Source organism: Dioscorea cayenensis, chromosome 18 (assembly GCF_009730915.1).
Source record: "Dioscorea cayenensis subsp. rotundata cultivar TDr96_F1 chromosome 18, TDr96_F1_v2_PseudoChromosome.rev07_lg8_w22 25.fasta, whole genome shotgun sequence".
Lineage (NCBI taxonomy): Eukaryota > Viridiplantae > Streptophyta > Magnoliopsida > Dioscoreales > Dioscoreaceae > Dioscorea > Dioscorea cayenensis.
Window position 1 is genome coordinate 5,583,515 of NC_052488.1, and position 26,188 is coordinate 5,609,702.

General features: G+C 34.0%; 1 non-coding gene across 1 annotated transcript; it reads right to left on the reverse strand.

The window, feature by feature from the left end:
• Positions 1–4,291: 4,291 nt before the first annotated feature.
• LOC120283233 lies at positions 4,292–4,398 on the reverse strand. The gene has a single exon (XR_005543227.1). It is a non-coding gene; the product is annotated as a small nucleolar RNA R71 (small nucleolar RNA).
• Positions 4,399–26,188: the final 21,790 nt, after the last annotated feature.

A 26,188-nucleotide genomic window follows, 5' to 3' on the forward strand; every position in this document is an offset into this window, starting at 1 on the left:
TTCTTATAGCATTCCTGCTAGGTATGTTTTACTTTTGCAACAAACAAAAGTCAACACCTGATTGGTTGGACAAGTATATAAATAACTTTGATAATATTGGCAGTTACGTTTATGTTTAGGTTGTTTACTAATTAATTATTGGTGATATGGCTACTGATGATATGGTTAGACACTCATGATATAGGTCAAACAATAAGACAAATGGTTGCCTGGTAAAAAGGGATACATCCTAGATTGTGTTATTGGATAAATGATATGATTCTACAAGTTTGCCAGTTTCGCCGAATGGAAAGGGTATGTTCACTTTCCAACGATTCTCAACTATAGTGCACATCCTTACATCAAGCCCAACATAGTCACCACACTGATAAAGATATTTGCTAATAGAAGGATAATGTTCCCTAATGTTAACTAGATAGAACTACTCAATCCATTGTAACCTCTCATGGCCAATATGTTATCCTTTGAATGCAGTTCTAGCTACTTAAACCCAATAGCAGTAGAGAGGTTACCCAACAAGAGTTGGTTTTTGGTACACACCACTAAGCACCAAGTGTGAGATAACACTCGGTAAAGTCCTCTAGCTTAGAGGATCATAGTAGCAAAAGACCTTGTGTGTGGTGTTTCCTTGTTCTATGGATGTTTGGGAGAACAAAGGAAAGGCCCTCGATAAGACATACTCCTCTTTGTTTCATTAACTTTAAGTGATCCTAGACACATTCTAGAGGAGGGACTTCCATATTGACAATGTCAAATTGGATGTGGATGACGTATATGAAAAAAATTGGTGAATTGTAGAATTTTGATCACTAACCATTTGGGTCCATTGTTGTTATGCAGAATAAAGGCCCACTGTGATAATGACAATGTTGCCTCACCACCCACTATCTTGGAAAGAGTGGATATTGTATAGAAGCACAAAGTGAAACATGGGCATGACCCCAAGAACAAATGGATAATAGGCCCGAGGGAACTCTTGATGGTGACGGTTGGAACTCGCCTACTGCAGTAGGTGGATCCTCACAACCAACCTGTATAGGGGGCATGAAGGGTCCCATCCATGTTGCCCAATTCTGGAGATGTACAGAAAGCCCCGATGGGGACTAAACTGAGAACCTGAAGTCATCACACAGGGTCTTAGTGCCCACCGTGTTGGTTATGAAGACCTTGATGGCTCTCAACTTAGTTGCGATGGTGACTAATATCGGAAAGTGTTTTTAGGCCATTGAATTTAGAATGGCTTTTCATTTCAGTCATGTAACACCATGTTATCTTAGATTGTGATGAAGGAGAAAAACCCAGTTATCACTATTGGGAGGATAGTCTCTAACAAAATTATATTCCTTGGAAAATTTATTTAATTACGAGTTGCGATGAGTTTTATATTTTAATGCTTTAAAAACTTGTATTATGCCAATCTTTCATATTCGGTTTTGAGACGGCTTTACGTTTTAGTTCTTGCAAAATTATAATATTTTTGGATTGAATGCTTAAATTGTAAATTCTTTGTTTTGTCTCTTTAAATATCCAAGATTTTCAGGCATATATTCTTAGAAATCATGTTTTTGTGCACATGAAATCTTTGAGTTATGAATCCCTTTATTCTTTTGGAAAGTTGGTTTATTGTCAAGTTTTATGATGTATATTTCTTTTGAAACACATATTATACAAATAGTGATTTGTGAACGTTGGAAAATTTCATTTAATCAAGTTGGTGTTTATGCTTATTATGATACTTATGTATAATTAATTGTTATACCAATAATGATATGCTTTCAGTCTTTAAGCACATTTTTGAAGGCCTATGTTTTGGTTTTAAATAATGTGGGTTTACATCCCACATTTATAAATTGTTTCAAATGTTGAAATATTACAAAACTATATGTCCTATTTCAAAAAGTTTGGCTATTGGAAATTTATTGGTTTGTTTGGATATCCTTTTAGAATTGTGCTAACTCATTCATTGAGTGACTATAGTTATTCACCCTCTCTCCCTATTCTAGGCTTTAGCTTGTAGTGGCATTGCGGCGGGAGGAATTGCTAAGCATTGTCCTATCTATCTTTCTTATTTCCACTCTTATGTATGTTTCTTCTTAATCATTTTGCATGGTATATGGACTTGGATCCTCTAGTGTATTTGCCACTCTATTTGCATGATTTGTATGTCATCTATTTCTTCTTGAAAACCTTGTGGTATTTTTGATCAATACATTTCTTGAACTCTATTATCAGGATTTGCTGTTGATGCTTCCTCTATGCTATTGTTGTACTCTTGGCCTTGTATATTTTTTAAGATATATGACTTTTGGTTAAGAATTATGAAACTTAGCCTCAGTGACTCGAGGGTTGAGTGGAATGGGTGTTCCTCCTCGGGTTGTCGAGGTGGTTGTAATGTGCCGGTCCAGCAAGATGGGGCGTGACACATCATACTTCTATTCGATGCATAAATCCACTTCTTTTTGCATGGATCGTCAATAAATCCATGTCTTTCTGATGAGTATAATTTGCACTCAATATATAGACCTTCTTTAACTCATAATAAATTAAATTTGAATTATTTTGAACTAATTTTACTCCTAATCTTATTATTATTGCATTGTAGGAAAAAAAGAGAATGATTTGAAGGAAGAACATGTAAAAAGCACAAAATTGGAGGAAGAAGAGCAAAGTTTCAACAAAGAGGGGACAATCAAAATAGAAAATTTAGTGCCTAGGCGCTAGCATGCAGCGCTTAGGCGCTACAAATCAAGAGGTGCAAAACAGAAAGTATAGCGCCAAGGTTGAGACGAACGATGGGGGAGAATTTCGGAGATCAAGAGAAAGGGAGCAAAGATTGGGCACAGATTCATTGCCAGGCTTTAGTTTTTAGGTTTTTCTGTTTATTTGATTATGAACCTTATTCATATGTCGAACTTTGCAATTATTATGTTCTAAATACTTTTTCTAGGGCTACGATGTAGCCAGACTATGAAACCCTAGATTCATCTTTGTTTAATTTAATTGATGCTTGTTTCAAGACTATGTTAGAAATTTTAATCTATACTTAATGCTTGTGATTGCTTGATCACCAATTGCATGATTATTAATTTGATTTGAGTCCGAGAGGTGATAAGTGAATTAGGTCTTGGTTGAAATATCGTACAATCATCATAAGATAGAGATATTTATGAGGTTGTATGCATCATTATAAATTTCTAGAGCTTAATGAGTTCTATAGGTTCACAGTTATCTCAGAGATGATGTTAACTTATCTAGTGGAATATGCTATTGATGCTTGAGAAAGTTCAACATGTAATTTAGGGAAATTTGATGACAACATAAGAAACAAACATTGATTGATTGAATTAGATGATCTAGGTGGAATTAGTCTAGGTGAACTCGGAAACCCTAGAATCTCTTGACATTGATTTCTCCTTATCTCTCTCTCTCTATAGTCCTTGAATTAGATTTCCTAAATTAAACCTCTTCAATATCATTAATCAAGTAGAATTAGGGTTAGTAATTTTGGTAATTAATAAGCTCAATTCTCGTGGGAACGATATTCTCTTATCACTATATTACTTGTTTGTGATAGCGTATACTTGCGTTATATAAATTGCAACCAACAAGTTTTTTGGAGCCGTTGCCGGGGATTGTGTTCTTTATTAATATCAAGATAAAAAAACTCTAGTTTTACTTCATAATTCATTGTTCTTGATTTTTTTTATCTTTTAATCAACATTTTTAAAATTGAATGCGAAAATTTGGTACTGAAAGTCTCATACCTTTTGACTCTGAAATAGAATGTACGTATCGCAGGAACAGGAAGGAGACAATACTTACAAACAATCAATTACCATAAGCCATGAATAATCCTGAGGAAGCAAGAGCTAGGGATAATGCACCAGCAAATGAGCAAGTATTTAATAATCCAATGGTGGTCAATTAACCAATGGTTTTGCGTGATTATGCGATGCCATCAAATGGCATTCAACCTGCGATTAGGCGGCCAGTCATTCAAGCAAACAACTTTGAGTTGAAGCCGGTAACTCTTCAAATGATTCAAGCAATTCAGTTCAGTGGGCTACCTAATGAAGAACCCAATCTTCATATCGCGAACTTTCTTGAAGTTTGTGATACATTTAAGTATAATGGAGTGGACGATGAAGCAGTTCGCCTACGTCTATTCCCTTTCTCTCTAAGAGATAAAGAAAGAAATTGGTTAAATTCATTGCCATCGGATTCCATTGTTACATGGGATGATATTGTTCAGAAATTCCTTGCCAAATTATTTCCACCAGCCAAAACAACAAAGATGTGGATTGAAATCAATAATTTCGCTCAACATGAAGGTGAAACTTTATATGAGGCATGGGAAAGATACAAGGAATTATTAAGGAAATGTCCTCATCATGGGTTGCATAAGTGGATGCAGATCCAAAATTTTTACCAAGGTCTGAACAACACCACTAGAACACTAGTGGATGCATCTGCAGGTGGAGCCTTAATGAAAAAAAACTATTGATGATGCATATGAATTGCTAGAAGATATGGCTGCTAACAATTATTAATGGCCTAATGAGAGAAACATGCCAAGGAAGGTGGCTGGAGTACATGAGATAGATGCTATTACCAACCTTTCAGCCCAAATAGCAGCTCTCTCAATGCTGGTACAGAACAATAATCTGGCAGCAAATGCAGTAAAGACTACATCTCTGGCTTGTGAAATGTTTCATGGGCCTCATTAAAGATTTGAATGTCCAGCTGGTTTTTCTATGTCACAAATAATAGTAGAGCAAGCTCAATATGTGGGAAATTTCAACATGCAACAAGACAACCCCTATTCCAATAGGTACAATCCAGGATGGCAGAATCATCCTAACCTATCTTGGAAAAATAACTCAACCATGTAAAAACAAATCAATCTACCATAAGAGAAGAAAATAAATCTGGAGGAAGCAATGGCCCAGTTAGCTACAACTCAAACATAGTTCATGAATGAAACTCGCACTAGCCTGCAAAATCAGTCTGCACAAATTAGGAATTTGGAGGTTCTGCTAAGTCAAATGGCGAGTATGTTAACAGAGAGACAACAAGGAAACTTGCCTAGCACATCTGAGGCAAATTCAAGAATGAGTGGCAATGAACAATGTAGTGCAATTACTTTGAGGAGTGGAAAGGAATTGAAGATGCCAGAGAAAAAGTCTGAGTCTGTAGATCAGAAGCATCATCAAGATAACCTTGAACACAATAAATCGGAAGCTCAGATTGAAGCACCATTACCACAAGATAGATTTACCAGAATCCTTTTTCCTCAGCGCCTGAAGAAGAATAAGCTTGACCAGCAGTTTGCTAAATTCTTAGATGTATTCAAGAAGCTTCATATTAATATCCCATTTGCTGAAGCTCTTGAACAAATGTTAAGCTATGTGAAGTTCATGAAAGAAATTCTTTCAAATAAAAGGAAGTTTCAAGATTATGAGACAGTCGCACTTACTGAAGAATGCAGCGCAATCTTGCAAAAGAAGTTGCCACCAAAACTCAAGGATCCGGTAGTTTCACCATCCCGTGCTTGATTGGGAATGTGGTGTTTGAAAGGGCATTGTGTGATTTGGGAGCAAGTATCAATTTAATGCCCTTATCAATCTTCAAGAAGCTTAACTTGGGAGAAGCACGACCTACTACAGTCACATTGCAACTAGCAGATCGTTCATTGAAGCATCCCAGGGGAGTAATTGAAGATGTTCTTGTCAAGATAGATAAGTTCATATTTCCAGTTGATTTCATTGTACTTGACATGGAAGAAGACAAAGATATACCAATTCTGCTTGGCAGACCATTTCTAGCTACTGGGAGAGCGCTTATTGATGTGCAAAAGGGGGAATTATGTCTTCGGGTACAAGAAGAAGAAGTGACTTTCAATGTTTTTGATGCTATTAAATATCCTCAAGCCAGTGATTGTTGCTTTCGTATTGATGATATGCAAGTAATACTGCCGAACTCAGTGAAATTACAAGATTTCTTGGAGGCCAGCTTGACTCAAGAGTATATTGATGATGTAGAAGAGACGGAGGTGAAAGAATATCCAAAGTGGATGGATTCTTTTGAGCTAAATAGGAGGAAGTACTTTGAACCATTGGGACCAAATCCTATATGTCTCATTCCATCAATTAACAAACCACTAATTCTTGAATTAAAACCTTTACCAACACATCTCAGTTATGCATATTTGGGAGAATCCACTACCCTACCGGTGATTATTTCGTCATCACTTTCTCTTAAAGAAGAAGGCAAGTTATTGAGAGTCTTGAGGGAGCACAAATCAGCAATTGGATGGTCATTAGCTAATATTAGAGGAATACGACCATATATGTGTATGCATCGAATTTATTTGGAAGATAATAGCAAGCCATCTGTAGAAGCATAAAGAAGGTAAAACCCGGCCATGAAAGAAGTGGTCAGAAAAGAAATATTAAAGTGGTTGGATGCTGGGGTAATTTACCCAATTTCAGATAGTTCATGGGTGAGACCAGTGCAAGTAATGCGTAAGAAAGGAGGTATGACAGTGGTCAAAAATCAAAACAATGAGTTGATTCCCATAAGAACAGTAACTGGCTGGAGAGTTTGTATCGATTACAGGAAGTTAAATAAAGCCACATGAAAAGATCACTTCCCTCTTCTTTTATTGATCAAATGTTAGATCGATTGGCAGGACATGAATATTACTGCTTCTTAGATGGTTACTCAGGTTATAATCAAATTGCCATTGCTTCAGAAGACCAAGTGAAGACCAACTTTACAAGTCCATATGGCACATTTGCCTTCAGAAAAATGCCATTTGGACTATGTAATGTGCCAGGTACTTTTCAAAGATGTATGATTGCAATTTTCTCTGACATGGTAGAACATATAATTGAAGTTTTTATGGATGATTTCTCTGTTGTTGGAAGCTCATTTGACAATTGCTTGGATAATCTACAATTGGTGCTGAAACGATGTGAAGAAACCAACTTAGTGCTGAATTGGGAAAAATGTCACTTCATGGTTCATGAGGGTATAGCATTGGGTCACAAAATTTCATCCAAAGGCATTGATTGAAGTTGATCGAGCAAAGATTGAAATAATTGAAAAGTTACCAGCCCCAACATCAGTTAAAGGAGTTCGGAGTTTTCTTGGTCATGCTGGATTTTATAGAAGGTTTATCAAAGATTTCTCCAAGATTGCCAAGCCATTATCTCATCTTCTTGAGAAGGGAGTCTCTTTTGTGTTTGATGAAGAATGTAAACGGGCTTTCTTTATTTTGAAGGACAAACTTGTGTCAACACCCATAGTTGTGACTCCAAACTGGGAATTACCATTTGAACTGATGTGTGATGCAAGTGATTATGCAGTTGGAGCTGTTCTTGGGTAACGTACTAATCGGGTGTTCCGTGTCATCTACTATGCAAGTCGAACTCTTAATGAGGCACAACTTAATTATGCAACAACAGAAAAAGAATTATTGGCTATTGTTTTGCCTTTGACAAATTCCGGCCATACTTGATTGGGAACAGAGTTATTGTTTTTACTGATCACTCAGCAATTAAATATCTCTTAGCAAAGAAGGATGCAAAGCCAAGACTTATTCGGTGGGTATTATTATTACAAGAGTTTGATTTGGAGATCAGAGATAAGAAGGGTTCAGAGAATCTAGTTGCAGATCATCTTTCTCGACTAGAGTTAGCTAATGACATGTTGCCATCAGAAGTGCCTATTGGTGATAATTTCCCATATGAGCAAATACTTGCAGTATCTCATAATTGGCCTCCATGCTATGATGACTATGTAAATTACCTTGCAGCTAATATTCTTCCACCCGAATTGTCATACCAACAAAGAAAAAAGTTTCTCTCTGATGTGAAGCATTATTATTGGGAGGAACCAGTATTGTACAAGCATTGTGCTGATCAAATCATAAGCCGTTGTGTTCCTGAAGAAGAAATGGAAGATTTGTTGCATCATTGTCATACACATGAGTGTGGAGGACACTTTGGGGGTAACAGAACAGCTGCAAAAATTCTTTAGTCAGGATTTTATTGGCCAACCTTATTTAAAGATGCTCATGTTTTTGTCACTTCTTGTAATCGCTGTCAAAGAGTGGGAAATATTTCTAAGCGGAATGAAATGCCTTTGAAGAACATGATTGAAGTAGAACTGTTTGATGTATGGGGCATAGATTTTATGGGACCTTTTCCTTCATCATATAATAACAGGTACATCTTGCTTGCAGTCGACTATGTATCCAAGTGGGTAGAAGCTGTAGCAACTCATACAAATGATGGTAAAGTGGTGCGCAATTTTCTTCAAAAGTTTATTTTCACAAGGTTTGATGTTCCACGGGCAATAGTAAGTGATGGAGGTTCACACTTTTGCAACAAACCATTTGAATCCCTATTATTGAAGTATGGAGTCAAACATAAAACATCATTAGCATATCACCCGCAAACCAATAAACAAGCAGAAATATCTAACCGACAAGTAAAATAGATTTTGGAGAAAATCGTAAGCAATTCTCGTAAAGATTGGGCTAAGAAACTAGATGATGCATTATGGGCATATCGCACTACTTTTAAAACACCAATTGGAATGTCCCCATATTTGCTAGTCTATGGTAAAGCGTGTCATCTTTTCCTGTTGAGTTGAAACATAAAGCTTATTGGCTATGAAGCAGTTGAATATGAGCATGCAAGCAACATGAGAGAAACATATTTTGCAATTAAATGAGCTCGATGAATTTCGAAATGAAGCTTATGAAAATGCAAAAGTTTATAAGGAATGAACAAATGCTTAGCATGACAAATTCATCTTGCGCAAAAACTTTTTGCCAGGATAACAGGTACTTTTATTTAACTCAAAGTTGCGATTATTCCCAGGTAAATTTAAGTCAAAGTGGTCTGGACCATTCAGCATCACCAAGGTGTTTCCTTATGGCGTCGTGGAGATCAATCATCCCGAAAAAGGAGCTTTCAAAGTTAATAATCAGAGGTTAAAGCTATATTTTGAGGGGAATTTTGACAAATACAAAACGAACATTGTCCTTAACTCACCATAAAAAAAAATAAAGAGAAGTCGTCGGGTTGAGGACAATAAACCAAGCGCTTCTTGTGAGGCAACCCAGGCATTTCTAATCCTTTATTTTATTTATTTTATTATTATTTTTCTCTATTTTTGAACCTGTGCTAGTTTTATTTTATTTTATTTTATTTCCATTCTAGCTATCTTATAGGTGTGTCAAAAGTGTTAAAAAAATATAAATAAATAATAATTAATTAATTAAAAAAACCTACTACTTAAAGGTGTAGATAGAAAGTGGGGCGCTCAGGCGCCACATGTGTAGCGCCTGAGCACCTTGTTTCTATTTAAAAATTAAAAAAAAAGAATAATAAATATATTCAATGTGGGGCTGAGGTTGTGGAGCCTCAGCGTTGCTACCTTAGTGTCTAAGCTTAGGAGGCGATGTTGATGTGCGCCACTTTGCATATTCCAAACAGAGAAATCAGCGCCCAGGCGCTGTCTTCATGGAGCCTAGGCGCCATAACACACTTTGATTAATTTCAAACAGAGATATTAGCGCTTAGGTGCTGTGATTCTGGCGCCTAGGCTCTGGCCCAAATTTTAAAAAATATATATTTATATCTATATTAAATAATGAAACCCTAAACCAATTGAAAGGTAAAAAGTAAAACCCTAGGCTTTCACTTTCTCTTCTTCCTTCTCACTTTGCCTCTTCTCTTATTTACTTTCAATCCTTTGAAATCTATGAAATCTTGGTGTTAGATCTTCATCTTGTTGGTGTTTTTAACAAAACTGTGGAAAATCATCATTATGAGTGGAGTTGCTTTTGATATGCTTAATTTAAATAATATGTTTGTGGTGAATTGTTTGAATTGCGATTGAATTCAAGTTTGGGGGTAATTATTCAAGAATTTAACTACAAAACCCTAGACACAAAATTATTCCTCACCATGGATCCTAAAAGACATAGAGCTTCCACTTCATCTGAACTATTTGATCGTCATCGTTTTGTTGATATTGAAGCATCGAAGAGATATTATGAGTCGGTAGTCAAGAGAAACCTAATCCCTGAAAGAGGATTAAAGTCGTGTTGTTCTAATCAATGTGAAATATTTTTAATTATTAGGGATCAAGAATGGGAAGACTTTGTTAAACAACCTAAAGCCGAAGTTGTTTCTTTAGTAAGGGAATTCTATGAAAACATGGATGAATCTAGTTTAAGTGTCATTGTAAGGGGAAAACTAGTGAAATTTGATCATTCCACCATCAATAGATTTTATAAACTCCCGAATATTGACAATGATGAATATAGCACTTATATAAACGATGAATTAAATTTAGAACAAGTGCTAGAGACTATTGGGAGACCGGGAGCTCAATGGACTATGCGAGGAGATGACCCTCTATCATTTCAAACTTCTGAATTAAATAACCTTAATAAAGCTTGGCTTAGCTTCATTGGAGCCAAATTGAAACCTGTGACTCATTATAGTGATGTTAATAAAGATAGAGCAATTTTGCTATATGCTATTGTCACAGGTAAATCAATTGATGTCGGAAGAATCATTTAACAATCCATTAGACACTCTAGATGAGCATCAACAACTGGTGGTTTAGGACATCCTTCTTTGATTACCGCCTTATGTAGAGAAGCTGGTGTTACATGGCAACAAGATGAAGAGTTATTACATCCTAAAAGTCTCATTCATAAGAATTTTATAGCAAGATTAAAAAGTTGGGATTCACCACTTGCAAGTAACACAGGTGCTAGCTCTTCTAGGCCACCTTGCCTACCAAGACACCCTTCCTCTAAATCTCGTAAGTCCACGGAAGAACAATTTGATAATTTACAAAGGGAAGTAGAAAACCAAAGGCAAGAGTTAACACAATTTTTTTCTTATCAAGTGGCATTTAACTCTAGTCTTGTGCAGTTGTTCAATCAATGTGGCTTCAACACAGGACCCAATGCTGTTCAATTTCCATCAGCCCCAACCTTCCACGAACACCCACCACCAAATAACGATGAAGAGGATGCTAGTTGAGACACTCAGGGGAGTTTTTACTTTTATTTTGTGCTTTCTATTTATTTATTTATTTCTCTTTACTTACATTGAGGACAATGTTTTCTTCTAAGTTTGGGGGTATGGTGGTGTTTATAAAAAAAAAAAAAAAAGTTATTTGGTTTGTGGAACAATGGTGGCCGATGATAAAAATTCTAGTGACTTTCTAATCCATGAAAAACAATAGATGTGTCTCTCTTTTGACTATAAGCTTGTGTTGCTCTATTTTTGGTTGCTTTACACAATTAGCACACCCAGTTATGCTTACTAAGTTGTCCAAATACTTAGAGATCATTTATGCAAATTAGGAGCTTACTAAAGCCTTGAAAGACCCTATAATTAGTTAGTTAGGTCATTTGTTTAAAAAAAAAAAGAGATAAAAAAAGAAAAAAAACAGAAAAAGCTACCACCTTTGATGTGTGAAGCCACTTCTGAAAAGTCGGATACTAAGTATGCCCTATTGGGAGAAAGGGCTACCTCAAAAGATGTGTGAAAGTTACTGTTGTAGAAAAACAAATGATGATGGAATAAATAAAAGAAGGAAAAAAAATGACGAAATATATTTAAGTAAATAAGTGTGGGGGTTCAATTAGAGGTTAAGTGGCTTCTTATTTTTGCATAAATTAACAAGAGTTCAAGGATAGTGAAGTAGCAAAGACTGGACACACACACACATGGAACCTTTAATGGAGTAAGATTTGCCCTTTAGTTGAAATTGTGGACCGTGCTTAAAATTTCTTTTTATGGGTTTGAAAAATCTAACTTTGAGACCAGAGTTTCACTTAATGTTGCCGTTAATCATATTGCTTTGTTTGACAATATTTTTCTTTCTCTTTCTTTTGTTCGAGGATGAACAAAACTCTAAGTTTCGGGTATTTGATGAGTATAATTTGCACTCAATATATAGACCTTCTTTAACTCATAATAAATTAAATTTGAATTATTTTGAACCAATTTTACTCCTAATCTTATTATTATTGCATTGTAGGAAAGAAGGAGAATGATTTGAAGGAAGAACATGTAAAAAGCACAAAATTGGAGGAAGAAGAGCAAAGTTTCAACAAAGAGAGAATAAGCAAAACAGAAAATCTAACGCCTAGGCGCTAGCATCCAGCGCTTAGGCGCTACAACATCAAGAGGTGCAAAATAGAAAGTATAGCGCCAAGGCGCTATAGTCTTTGGCGCCTAGGCGCTACCCCGATTTTTATGTGATAAAAGGGGCTAGGGTTAAGATGAACGAGGGGGGAGAATTTCGGAGATCAAGAGACCGGCAGCGAAGATTCGGCGCGGATTCATTGCCAGACTTTAGTTGTTTAGTTTTTTTTTTGTTTATTTGATTATGAACCCTAGAATCTCTTGACATTGATTTCTCCTTATATCTCTCTCTCTATCTCTCTCTCTCTAGTCCTTGAATTAGATTTTCTAAATTAAACCTCTTCAATATCATTAATCAAGTAGAATTAAGGTTAGTAATTTTGGTAATTAATAAGCTCAATCCTAGTGGGAACGATACTCTCTTATCACTATATTACTTGTTTGCGATAGCGTATACTTGCGTTATATAAATCACAACCAACACTTTCTCTTTCATGATTTTTATAAAGGAAGAATTTCCAGCTCTAAACTTTCTATGTCAATATGTTTTTATTATAGATTTAATCTACGTACAAGTCTAATGGCAAATTGTTAATGCTAGGCAGGACATCTTTTGAGTATATAATTCACATACTACTCTCACTTAGAAGTCACAAATGCTAAAATATTTCTTTGTCACAATTTCTTGAAATCAAAGATAATGTATAGTTATAAGTCTTGAGAGTATAGAGGTGTACAACATATCTATTCTCTCACCTTTCCCTATAACCATTGCCTTTTCATAAACTTGTACTGAATATTTCAAAATGACACATGATGACCTTCATTGTGTAGTTTATTAACGTATATAAGTTTTTTTTTCTTTCTTTTTTTTTCTTTACAAATATAGTATATATCTAGCCACATCCAATAGAAGCAAACCCGCATATTAGGCAAGTTTAACTAGAGTGTTCTTACTCTTACAATTTTACAAGATTATCTGTTATCGATGGTAACATGTGTAAAATCCCTTTAGACATAGTTGTAAAACTAATCCTTATGAGAAGTACACTAAAAGAAAGCTCTAGAATTAACAAAACTCATTTTGGACCTTATCTTAGTAGAAGTCAACAAACATAATTCTATGTAAGCATTGGCCGTACAAACAACATTTGCATTATCTTCACCTCTAGTCTTATTTCTCTCAAAATAATCTTCCTCAAATATCCTTTTGATTAATAATTAGAATAAATATATTACATCTTTTCTTTAGATTTCGATCTTCTTTTTTGATTTGAAATGCCCCTTTTCTTAAATTCATGTCTCTTTGTTGTTGCTTACCTCCTCAATAGATTAAGCTATACTAATAGCAAAATATGATTTGATTAAAATTTAAATTTTGTATTAATCTTCTTTAACATTTCAAGAAGACTTCAATTGTTAAAAAAATAAGTGCTCTTCAAGTATAAATTTTTTAACAAAACATCCTCTTTCATCATTATAGTTAAATCATATGAATTAAATATAAAGATCAATGACAGTTTTTTGTGATGAATTAATTAGGTAACAAAAAGATGCATAACTAATCCCTTAATATAGAAATAATAAAATAACTATAAATTAATATCTATTACTTTCTAATTTACCATGATATTTTAATATTTTAACTCATGAAAATTCATGTCATTTTATAATAGTTTAGATTTCTTCGTGTGATAATAAAACATAAATAGATTACCTTGATAAAGTTTTCTAAATTAAAGTTAAAAATAATCTATGAAACAATATTAGTATAATTCCCTAAACAGTCCTTCTATTTTTTTAAACTTATCCTTTTAGTCCATTATTTCAAATTGTAACATTTTAGTCCCTCTGCTACTTTTAAATGAGTCATGCCAATCCCCATATACCCTAAACCGTAATCCTAAAGAGAACTAACATGGCTCACTTAAAAGTAGTAGAGGGACTAAAGGATTACAATTTGAAGTAAAAGACTAAAAGAGTAAGTTTAAAAAAGTAGAGAGATTATTTACATAATTATACCTACAATATTTTAGAATTTTTCACTTTAGAAAATTATTAATAATTCTCTTAACTCATGTGCTTAGTATGCGTGTAGGGAATTAAAATTTAATAAAGAATTGAATTTTTTTTTTAATTTATATATCTTTGTGTAATTATATCTTAAAAGTTTTCACTCTATAAAATTTTAATATTTCTCTCCAGAAACTCATTTACTATTTTAATCAATGCCTAAATTCTTTCATGATTAAAGTTTGATTCATCTAGTTCTTTAATCATATACAATAATAGCATAATTAAAAATCAATTTTATATCTAACATGATAAGGAACCTATTTTGATAGTGATTGACTTTGATTCATAATCTTTATTTCAAGTAACCTTTTATAACTTCACTTCAAATAAAACTAGTGACATTTTTGCTTTGTTGTGCTACTCGGTTTATATTCCAATCATAAAACTTGATGATTCTAGAACCAATATGAAGCATCTTCATCTTTAACGAACAATATATTTATGTGAAATTCTCAACCATAGAAACATTTAAGATATATTTACAGATGGTGGAATGATTATGAAACAAAGATTGATTTTCCCACTTAATAAATATATAAATAAGAGAATATTAGTACGTACAAGGAAAACATGCTTTTAGTGAATTATATACTTATTATAGAAGACATATTATTTTTATTAAGAAAGCTATTGGTTTCTTATATATTTTTCTTCACATTATAATCTATTACATCTTGTAAATTATATAATTAAAAAGAAAACTACATTTAGTTTGAGCTATTCCTTTCCTTTACCCTTAGCCACATTCTCTTAATCAACCATTAGCTTCTCTTTGTTAGAGAGCTCACTCTCTTCTAATTTGCACCCCTCTATTCTGGAGTGGATAGTTGGTTACCCGGGGGTTAATTTTGTTGAGCTTGTCCTTGGGGAGTGCTCCATTAGAAGTTAGGATGATTCCTTCACCAAAAATTGTAGGTAGAACTGTAAGGGTTGTTTAGGAACTGATTAGTTTTTTTGACAAAGTTGACTTGCTCAATTGGTCCAGTGCTTAAATTGCCAGCTTGGCACATAGTGCTCACCTAAATTCTACAAGTCCTTCAACTTATGACTGCATTTGGATGTTGCGGGAGTTGTATCACATCAAGCTGCTTGGTAATTGCTTTGACTTAGGCTACAAAAGTAGTGAGGGCCTCAACTTCATAAATCCCAGCCTCCTTGACTACCTCTTTCCTTTTAGAACTCCATTGGTACCCATTGGTGGCCATCTCCTCAATCAACACTTTCACGGAACCCGATTTTTTACTACATAATGATCCTCTCATAGCGCTATCTAACATTTGCTTTGTAGCTACATTGAGTCCATTGTAGAAAATCTAAATTTGTATACATTCCATGATGCAATGTTGGGGGCACTTCCTCAAAAGTTCTTTGTATCACTCCCATGTATCATATAGAGTTGTATACAGCATTTGCTTAGAAGAAGAAATGCCATTCCGCATCTTCGTAATCTTCACAGAGGGAAAATAACAAGTAAGGAATTTCTTAGCAAATTGTGACCATGTAGTAATCGACCAAAGGAACGTTGCTATTGCTTGGCCCTTCATCACACCAAAAAGGGAAAAAGTCAAAGGTGAATCACATCCTCAGGCACTCCATTCTGTTTAAATGTGTCACAAATCTCTAAGAAATTAGTCATGTGCATATATAGATCTTCATCCTGAAATCCATCAAACTGGCACATCTGCTAAACCATTGAGGTAAAATTCAGTTTTAACTCAAAGTTGTTTAATGTAATCACATTTTGAACAATGATAGAAGTAGCACTCTCCATGTTAGGCCTTGAATAATCTGAAATACTTCTTTGAGGCACTGCAATTGGCGCGGTTTACTCAACCTCAACATTAAATTTTAGTGATCATTTTATCTTAACACTGTAATTCTCAACATTGAACAAAAGGTGTGCTCAATTTCAAAATCTTCCTTACTTAATCTAGAAGAATTTCCTCGGATCATGCAATTGTACCCTCAAAAGAGAAAAACAAAATTAGTCCTCAGCTTTGGAAAAATCTCAACGAAACATAGAGAAATAGATATGAAAGATAAAAAGTTAATATGGAAAATGGCTAGACTAATAGAATTCTACGGTCCCTAGAATGTCTGTCACCAACAATGGTTCAAAATAATTGGTACACCCCTTGCGTACGCACCACAGGAGTACATCCCACACATGTAGTAAAAGTGTACCCTGAGGTAGGGTAATCGAATCCATAGGGACCAGTTCTACTAGTACTAGTTCACTCTCTATTATCTACCAGGTAGAATGGAATTTGGAACTACTAAACCTAATTGTGAAAATCAAAAACTAAGGTAGAGAGATGACAAACATTTGATGAAATTAGGAAATGGAGCACTACACTAGGCTGACTGCTCTCAATACCATTGCAAGGATTTTCTATATTGGCTATTGGTAAAGAACTCTTAGACCGTTAAGATTTCTAAAGTAGTTGATCCCTTTAGTTTAGGGAAACAACCCTATTCCTATATTGTAATAAATCATTACCCTATGATTTCATCACACTCTATAAATCATTCTATTAGGTTTAACCCTAATATAAAGAGTTCAACACCATACACTCTAACTCTAGGCGTACACTCAACCCTTATCATCTATGTGTGACCTAACATGATTAATTTCTCAATCCTAACCATGTCAATCAGATATGCAATTAAAGCTCTCGCATAATGTAATTGCAAGCATAAAGCAACATGAAAGATTTGCAACAATACTCATAGCCGATATGAAAAGTAAGGAAATCAAATATGATTAATCTTGAGATTCATGGCCCGAGGCACCAAATGATGGTTTAGCCTCTCATGTTTAGAAATAACAAGATACAATACAACATTAAAGACAAGAAGGAAATCATAATGAAATCTCCCTTAAGCTTCTATCAATGGTTGTAATGAAATCCGAGGATGAAGGGCACCGAATCATTAATTACTCACCCACAGATAGTAAATGCAGCTTCAATCCACCCTTGAATGATGGTCTCTGGATTTTTTTCCAAAACCCTAGCTATTCTCCCTATTCTCCACCAAAAAGATTCCCTTTAAGTCTAACCTTCGGGCTTTTAAAAAATGTATGACTAGTACATGATTGTGTTGAGGGCGTGTTTGAGTTTGTGCACTTTACTAGCAAAGTTTAGGGCTGGAATCTGGTAAAAATATCACAACATAGAATTTGCACGACCATGTTTATCCCAAACATGGTCTTGCAATAAGTGTGCTACTTCGTGTTTCTTCATTTCTTCTTTTCTATATTTGCATGAGAATAAGCATGGCCATGCAAGGAGAAAATGGGTCATATTGCATTTTTCACTCCAATTTCTCCTCTCCTGTGATCTACACCTTAAGCACGGCCAAAGCACAACCTTGCTATTCTCTCGGGTGCTCTTTTCTCCCTTTCTTAGCTCTGATTAGCTCGTATTTTGCTTCTTTTGTCCCAAAACTTGCATACTTGTTCAATAAGGCACAAAATACACAAAGTAGCACTAAAAATATAAAAAGTTATACAAAAAGGCAAGCTAAGTGCATACGAAATACATGTAAACATCGTGTACATTATACACTTACCAAAGTGTTATGATTTATGTAAATTAGCCATGGTTGACGCAATGTTTGTTCTTCTTAGGAATTGACTTCTTGAATTAGGCCTCTTATCACAACCATGGCTTTAAGGAACCATGACAATGATTTAGAGTGTGGTTTTCGCAATCTTCAAGTTTGGTTATGATCTCAGGATTAAGTGCAAGGCACTCCATGATTGATACCACAGTCATAGTAATGGCCATATGATTCTAAAAATATATTTTCTTTATGATTTTGCTCTGAAATACTACCAAAATCCATATATTTTTTGTTAATATGATAATTAATACATAAAAATAAAATATGAATGATTTAAGTACCATAACTGATTAATTTTCACTACAAGAAAACAATCCAATACCGATGGAAATTTTTGTCAGTAAAGGTAGACATTCAGTCGGTAGATATCATTATCAACAGAATGTTGGTCCGGAATAATCAGTCACTAAATATCGTGTCGATAAAAGTAAATTTTGTCAGTAAAAATAAAACATTATTGAAAAAAATATTTGTCGGTGATGTTTATATTTCCATCGGTATTGAATTTTTAAAATATATTCATTAAAATGATTATGTTAGTGTTATCCGTCATTAATAAACAAATGTTTGTCGGTAGAAAGAATTTTGCCCGTCTGTGCTGATTATAAATTTAATATAATACCGTCGGTAAGGGGTACTTTTTCGTTGGTGAAAAGGATTATTTTGTGTCACTAAAAAGTATCCATTTATGAGATTCTTGTGGGCAAAGATTGTTTTTATGTCGGTAAATACATTATCATCCCTCGGTAAAGGGTATGAATTTATAAAATATACATTGGCAGAAAATATTTTTCCATTGGCAAAAATATTACCGTTGGTTAGTAAATAGAATTTGTTAATAAAGATTCCATCGTTAATAGTAGATTTGTTTGTTGGTATAAGATAATAATATATATGAATTTTTTCTATAAAAGTATATTTTTTTTAATCAAACATTACATTTTCCATCGGTAAAGAATATATTCTGTTGGGAAACATATCCTTTTTCGGTCAGTAAAATATTACTTATTTATTATTTATACAAATTTTTTTATATTAAACCTGTATGGAGCATGATATAAACATAGTATCAAATACATTGAACTGTCTAACAAACCATAATAGAACCACTTGTTCATGTCAACCAAAAAACTATAAATTGATAATACAATCCAACCATACATGATAAAATATGACAAGTTATAAAGTTTTAAACACTCAACCAAAAAACCAAAACAAGTAAGACAAGTTCAAATGCAATCCAACAAAATAAAAAACAAAAGAGTAAGATTACCAAACAAAGTGTCATCTCCATCTCCTTATGCATCTTCTCCTTCTCCATCTCATTCAATGCCTTCTACACTGGCATCCCTTGAATTAATTCCCGATTGGCTTGTTTGGGAAAACAATGTTGAATGTCTGCACTGCACCAACTCTAAGATTTTGTCCAGCTTACTTTGCAACCCTGCTTGACCTTGTTGAATACCCAAAACTGTATTTTCTAAATTTATGACTTTCTCCTCAAGTTGGTTTTGTAATATAGGTTTATTTGTTGCAAAAGGCTGATATATGAATGGTCCACAAGTTGAATCAGATGTGGAAGGGCTAGTAAATAATGCACTAAACAATTGCCTTGAGTCCACCTTGCTCCAAATCCATAAACACTTGTGCAAGTAGTCTTCAATCCTCCAATTGCATCAGATAATGATTGGCCATCGAAACTTGGATGGGAGGATGTATCATAGCCATATTTGTCAACAAGTACGACATTATATTTTTTCTGTAGCATGTTTAAAAGCAACTATTATCATATATAATTTAGATAATATAAACTGAATACAAAAATAATACAATGAAATATGAAGATCAAAAACAAAATATGGTATTTAGGCTTGTCATAGTTTGTATTTAATTCCTATGCAAAGATGGTAAGATTATCTCTTATTTAATTCCAGTCAAGTGATAATTCCTTGTTATCATAGTCTGTTAAATATCTCACACTGCAATACATTTCACTATTAGGTAATTGATGCAGCGATATACTTGAAACCCGTTGATTCGCCTTCGAATGCCTGATAACAAGTTATCCAAACCCTATTGATCAAAGATAGTCAAAAATAGGAAAAGAGTAAATCTTATTACTCAAGAAAATAGTGATAACAAAATTGATTTTTTCTTGCCCATAGGCTTACATTAAATAGGCGAAAACAGCACTAAGAAAGGAAACAATTCAAAAATTTACCAAAATAGTAAATTCTCAAATATCAACAAGAAATAAAAAAATCTATCAAAATAAAGATTATTGCCACAAACGGCTCACAAATCAGAGATTTCTATCCTAAGATATAACGAAATTAATTATTACTAAAAACGGAAAAATTAGGGGTTTCAAGGCCCAAACTATGGAATTTGGCCAAATTTTGATATGACGCACAAGCAAAGCTAGTGACTTGTGTTCGTTGACCCGTTTTCCTTCAAGTGAGACCCTTAAAAACAAAAACTCCACTGGTTGAAAAATTACCAGAATATCCTTGTTAGGCCATATCCCTTTTGTCCAGAAAGACACAGGCTTGCTCCTCAATACGCCCCTCATCAGTAATGCTATCCTTTATTGCCTATTTGACATACTGAGGTGCTTCATTTGACTATTAGGTAAGTATTTATTATTGCTGGATAAATAAAATAAAATTTTTTGCTTGTCCTTTACAAATAAAGAGTATGATCTGAATTTCTAATAATTTGATTTTGTGGTATGGAAAAATTAAAGGCAAGAGACTAGGGATCACAAAAATCTGAACATGCATTTGCATTCAAGGAAAGAAGATAAGAAAAAGTCATAAAAGGAAAGGGAAGGAAAAAAAGTGATATCACATATTTGCAATAGTGCATATATATATATCATCAATCTCAAGCAACCTAATAGATCTTTATATATGTGATTATTTGAACTCATGTTCATATTGTGATATTAATTAATTGGATTTTTTTAGAAAATAACACTGGCAATTAGCAAGAGATGAAAATCATCTATACAAGGTGTATAAAGAGGATGGGGTGACTAGGCAGTTGTTAGTCCAATGCTTGACCAACCTGTTAATGTGCGATAATGAATTAGTAATGAACAAACATGAAATTTAACTTACCCAAAAAACAAGCTGATTGAATTGAATCAAAAGGTTTACAAATCCTATAGAAAAGAATTTGAGAGGATGTGTCGATAAATAGAAACTTCTCATCTTTCTTGGTCATGTAAGCAGGATCTGCTTGACATTGTTCTCACCTCACTATTCCTGTATGTTTTTTAATCCTGTAGGCTGTAGTACATCAGATACCATTATGGAACCATCAAGTTGTTAATTCAGTTTGCCCACTGATTAATGAAGTTAAAAGCTATAGTAGAAATACGGGAAAAACACCAACTGAGCATGCTATTCCGTCCTCTTAATGCTGATCAAGTTATCTTTTGAAGTTATTCCCTATTTGATTTCTATTCCACAACAAAATTTAAAATCAAAGGTCAATTATGCAAACTAAAAGAAACATTTTCTAACCAAATAAGGAGTAGAATGACAATTAGATAGTTTTCCACACTCCCGTAAGATATGTGCACTGTTGTACTTTTAAACTAAATGAATTCAGTAGGAAATGTGTTCTTGGATTGCAATATTTTAGATATAAAGCCAAGAATATATATTCCCATCCTTAAAAATGAAAATTAATGCATACATTACTCAAACTCATCATAACAAAATGAAGAACACAATCACAAGTATCATGAGAACCTCTTATTTTCTAAATATAATGATCAAAATAAAAGCATATGATTCCAAATTCCATCAAAACATACTACTCTCAAAATGAAAATCAATGAATTACAAAAAGAATGCAAGTAGGGTTTGGATCGTACCATTCTCCACAAACCAACTACTCAGATTTTCCATACAATAGTTGTTCGTAGACCTACGGGTTGAAAATAAAAGATCCTTACCAAGGCAACCTTCAACATAACGGAGATAAATAAATAACATTCAAGTGCAGTTTCATAACATGTAATAATTTTTATTTTCCAAAGTCAATTCAAACAATAAAATTAAATACAATTTCAATCAAATAAAAAATTGTTTAGGTTTCGATCATATTCATAATGCAACTGGATGAAGAAAAAATGCAAAAAAAAAATTTTAAAAAAAACATTATACCTTATTTACTTGAATAAATTATATGACTACAAACACTATTCTTTTTTTTGTACCTTTTTAGATTGAATAACAACATACAATATAAAACACTAATTAGAAAAGACTATTACAGCTCCCATCCCATAAAAAAAATTATAAATGTCTATAATCTCGGGTATATATCAGTAAATATAATAGCTAGTTATCGGGTACGATATAGAGATGCCCTTGAAATGTCTATAGTCTCGCTTGTGCTTCAAAGCCATTCACATGATATTTTTCCTTCTCCATCTTTGTGGGTGACAATTTGAAATAATAAGACTTTTGCTATGTATAAATATAAATGTAGTTTGCACTTGCAATATTATGCTAAACCACATCAAAGCACAAGCCCCACTACACCAAATTAAGGCTTTTACGACGCTTACTTCACGCCGTTTATCAAAAACGCCACCAATAATTTTTGTTTTCCGGCGTTTATTTTAAATAAATGCCACCATGTTTTCCCCGGGATGTAAATCATTGTTCTATAAAAATATATTTACCTTAGCGGCGTTTTATTTTATTAAGCGCCGGGAAATTGGAGGCGTTTTTTTAAATCAACGCCGCCAAATTAATTCTCGAAATTGGCGGATTTAACATAATAAAATTTTATTTTAATTAGTGGCATTTATTTGATTAGGCGCCGGTAAGTTGGTTTATTTAGCGGCATCTTATAAATAAACGCCGCTAAATAATTTACTAGCTTGAAGAAATAAAACAGAGCAATATATGTACATATTTTAGTTTGTGGCGTTTATGTAATAAGCGCTGGTGAGTGTGTCTGATTTGCCAGCATTGTTAGAATTAAATACCGCAGGAATAATTGCCAGGATCGGCCTTAAATTAATCCGCGAAATTAAATTGTATTTGGCGGTGTTTAAATTATAAAACGCCGGTAATATTTTTGTTTGGCGGTTTGTATTGATAAAACGCTGGGAATTACTTTCTGTAAACATATACCTGTGAATTAGAGTGTTTCTTTTGCTCTCTCTTCCTGCGTTTCTCCTTACTCTTTGTACACACCGCAGAAGTAGAGACATTAACGGAAAGCTCTCCGCTCATACTCCCAACCACCAGCTTCATCACCGCCGCTGCGGCCGCCGTCGCTTCCTCCTCCTCCGAGATTGGCCTTACATAGAACGACTTGCCGGCATTCTCCCTGCTAAATACACACCAAAAGACAAATCCAAACCCTAAATCACTCACTCCAACCCAAAAATCTAGATCAAACCAAACAAAATCATCACTTTTCCACAACAAAGAAAGAAAAAACCCTAAAAGCTCACCGATTTTGACCAGTTGTTGAAGAAGAGGCATCTGTAAGATAGATCCAAGATTACCAAAACCAAAAAAACTCACCGGGAATTAGGTAGGTGATCATTTCTACCTTTTATGTTGTTTGATTATGAATTTCATGTTGTAGAGTTGTTGATTTAGTTTTTGGTGTTTTCTTGTTTTTGTTTTTGGTGGTTGATTGGGGTTTTGTTTGTGAAGAATTGAGGGATTTTCTTAGGGTTTCTGATTAGGGGTTTCGTTTGGATAAATCAGTTACCGATCTCTACTCCTCCATCAAGGTAACCTCTTGTTGTTCTTATTGCTCTCAATCAAATATCTTTATTTTGTTTTATTTAATTTGTCTATTTGATGATGAAAGAAAAGTTCATGTGGTGACAATTATGGATAGGGTTTCCCGTTTGGCGGGTGGCTCACCGGAGATTCGGGCTTGGTGATTCCTTTTCTGCATCTGGGAGCATGAGCTTCTTGCCAAACAGGTAGCTTGAATCATTGGATTGATAGATTAGGGTTTCAATAGTTGAGGCTTTTTTTTATATGTGAATTCTTGTGTTTTTTGTGTGTGAGTTTTAATCTTCAGCTCATTGTGTATCTCTTACCAAATACATGTTAGATTAATTATATAGTTAAAATGAATATTCACACCTTTATTTAGGCATGCTATATTATTTATATTTTATTATAATGTATTAACCGGCTTGATGAATTTTTTTCTCCAAAAAGGGAAAAAATTACAAGTTGCTAGCACGTGTTTATTTAACCTGGAGTAAATCACTCATATAGGTAAATTATAGAAAAAAATTGCAATAGTTGAACGAATCTTTGGGCTTGTAATTGAATAATATTGTTCATGTTTAGATGCATTTTTCATCTTGGGTAGCAAAGAAAAAATCATTGAGGGCTAAAAACTCTAAAAAATTATTAGTATAGAGAGTGACAATGGATAGGGCAAAACATTTTACAATAAGGGACCTAGAAAATTGAAACACAGATAAAATACCAGACTTTTTCTTAAGTGGATAAAACCAAATATAGTGAGTAAATTGATTCACAAAAATGGCTTAGTAGTTATACCAACTACAAGAAAGAATGGGAGAGGTCCACACTTCATGAAATATTAAGTCAAGGGGAAAACAAGAAGTAAGAGTGGAATCATAAAATGGTAGTTTATGGCTTTAATTACATTGATAAGAAATGCAATCAAATTGACTCAGATTATTGAATGAAAACCTCACAAATTTAGACTTTAGTAAATGAATTAGAACATCACTAGATGGATGACCTAAAAGATGATGCAATAAAGATAAAGACTCAGAAGATGCAATAAATGTCAACAGTGATGCCAATACATTCGAGGAGGACCAAGTGTAAATATGGGTGTAAATGCCAGAAGTTTAGGTCATCCAAAAATGAAATAAATTGCAAGTTGCTAGCACGTGTTTATTTAACGTGGAGTAAATCACTCACATAGGTAAATTATAAAAAAAATTGCAGTAGTTGAGCGAATCATTGAGCTTGTAATTGAATAATATTGTTCATGTTTAGATGCATTTTTTTTTTAAATGCATTAACAAGATATTCATAGAATGACTACGATTAATAAATGCTAAAGTTAGGGATATTTATTTTCCTTGGTGAGTTCTCCATTGTTGTTTTCCGACAATGATATTTATTTATGTAAGAATAAACCTTTGGAAATGCAATAAGAATTTTAGATTCATTTGTAAATATGTCTTCATTAATGTGTAAAGGTGAACTATGCTTTAATTTAGAAGAAATAAAATAATTTTGTAATATATTAAGCAGAAATGGATAAGAGTTGGATGCGTAAGTCACGATTGAGTCAAGAATACGTAGATGGAGTCGAACAATTTCTCAATTTTGCGTTTTCCAACTCAAGTGAAGATGATAGGATCATTTGCCCTTGCGTAAAATGTGTGAATATTCATTGGCAAACACGTGAGATAGTGATTGAACATTTAGTATGTGATGGCATTGTACAAGGTTACACATGTTGGTTTTTCCATGGAGAGCATGTACCGTCACCTACGCCTAAGACGACAAACACATTTACAGCTCCATCAAGCTCTAATCCTCACATCCAAACTTCTCATATAAGACCAAATAACATGGAAGAATTATTGCGGGATGCTTTCAACATACATCAAGTTGATAACGAGGTTCTACCATATACTACTGATAAATTCAATGTTGAGGTGAATGATGGAGATGAAGCCCTTAGAGAAGTTGATGAACAACCTTCTAAAGAAGCGGCAAAGTTTTATAAGTTGCTTGAAGATATAAATGACAAAATTTACGAGTGATTGCAGCATTCTAGATTGTACTTTTGCATTCGACTTTTCCATCTGAAGTGCATATGCGGGATGACTGTGAAAGGCCTTGGCCACTTGATTGAATTTTTAAAAGAATTTTTTCCGACATCGGCTATTCCTAAAAGTAGTCGTGAATCAAAGAAAGTCATTAAGGATTTGGGTCTTGGGTATGAAAAAATTCATAGTTGTCAAAATGACTGCATGCTATATTGGGAGCATAATGAAGGTTAGCAATCTTGTCATGTGTGTGGTCATTCTCGCTGGGTGTCCACTGATTCTGATCAACATTTGAAAGATGACAAAGAAGTGGTTCACAAGTGCCCTGCGAAGGTTTTATGCTATTTTTCTTTAATACCACGACTGTAGAGAATTTTCATGTCAACTAAGACTTATGCTGATATGATCTGGCATGCTAATGGTCGGACCAATGATGGACAGTTAAGATACCCTGCTAATGCTGAGGCATGGAAAT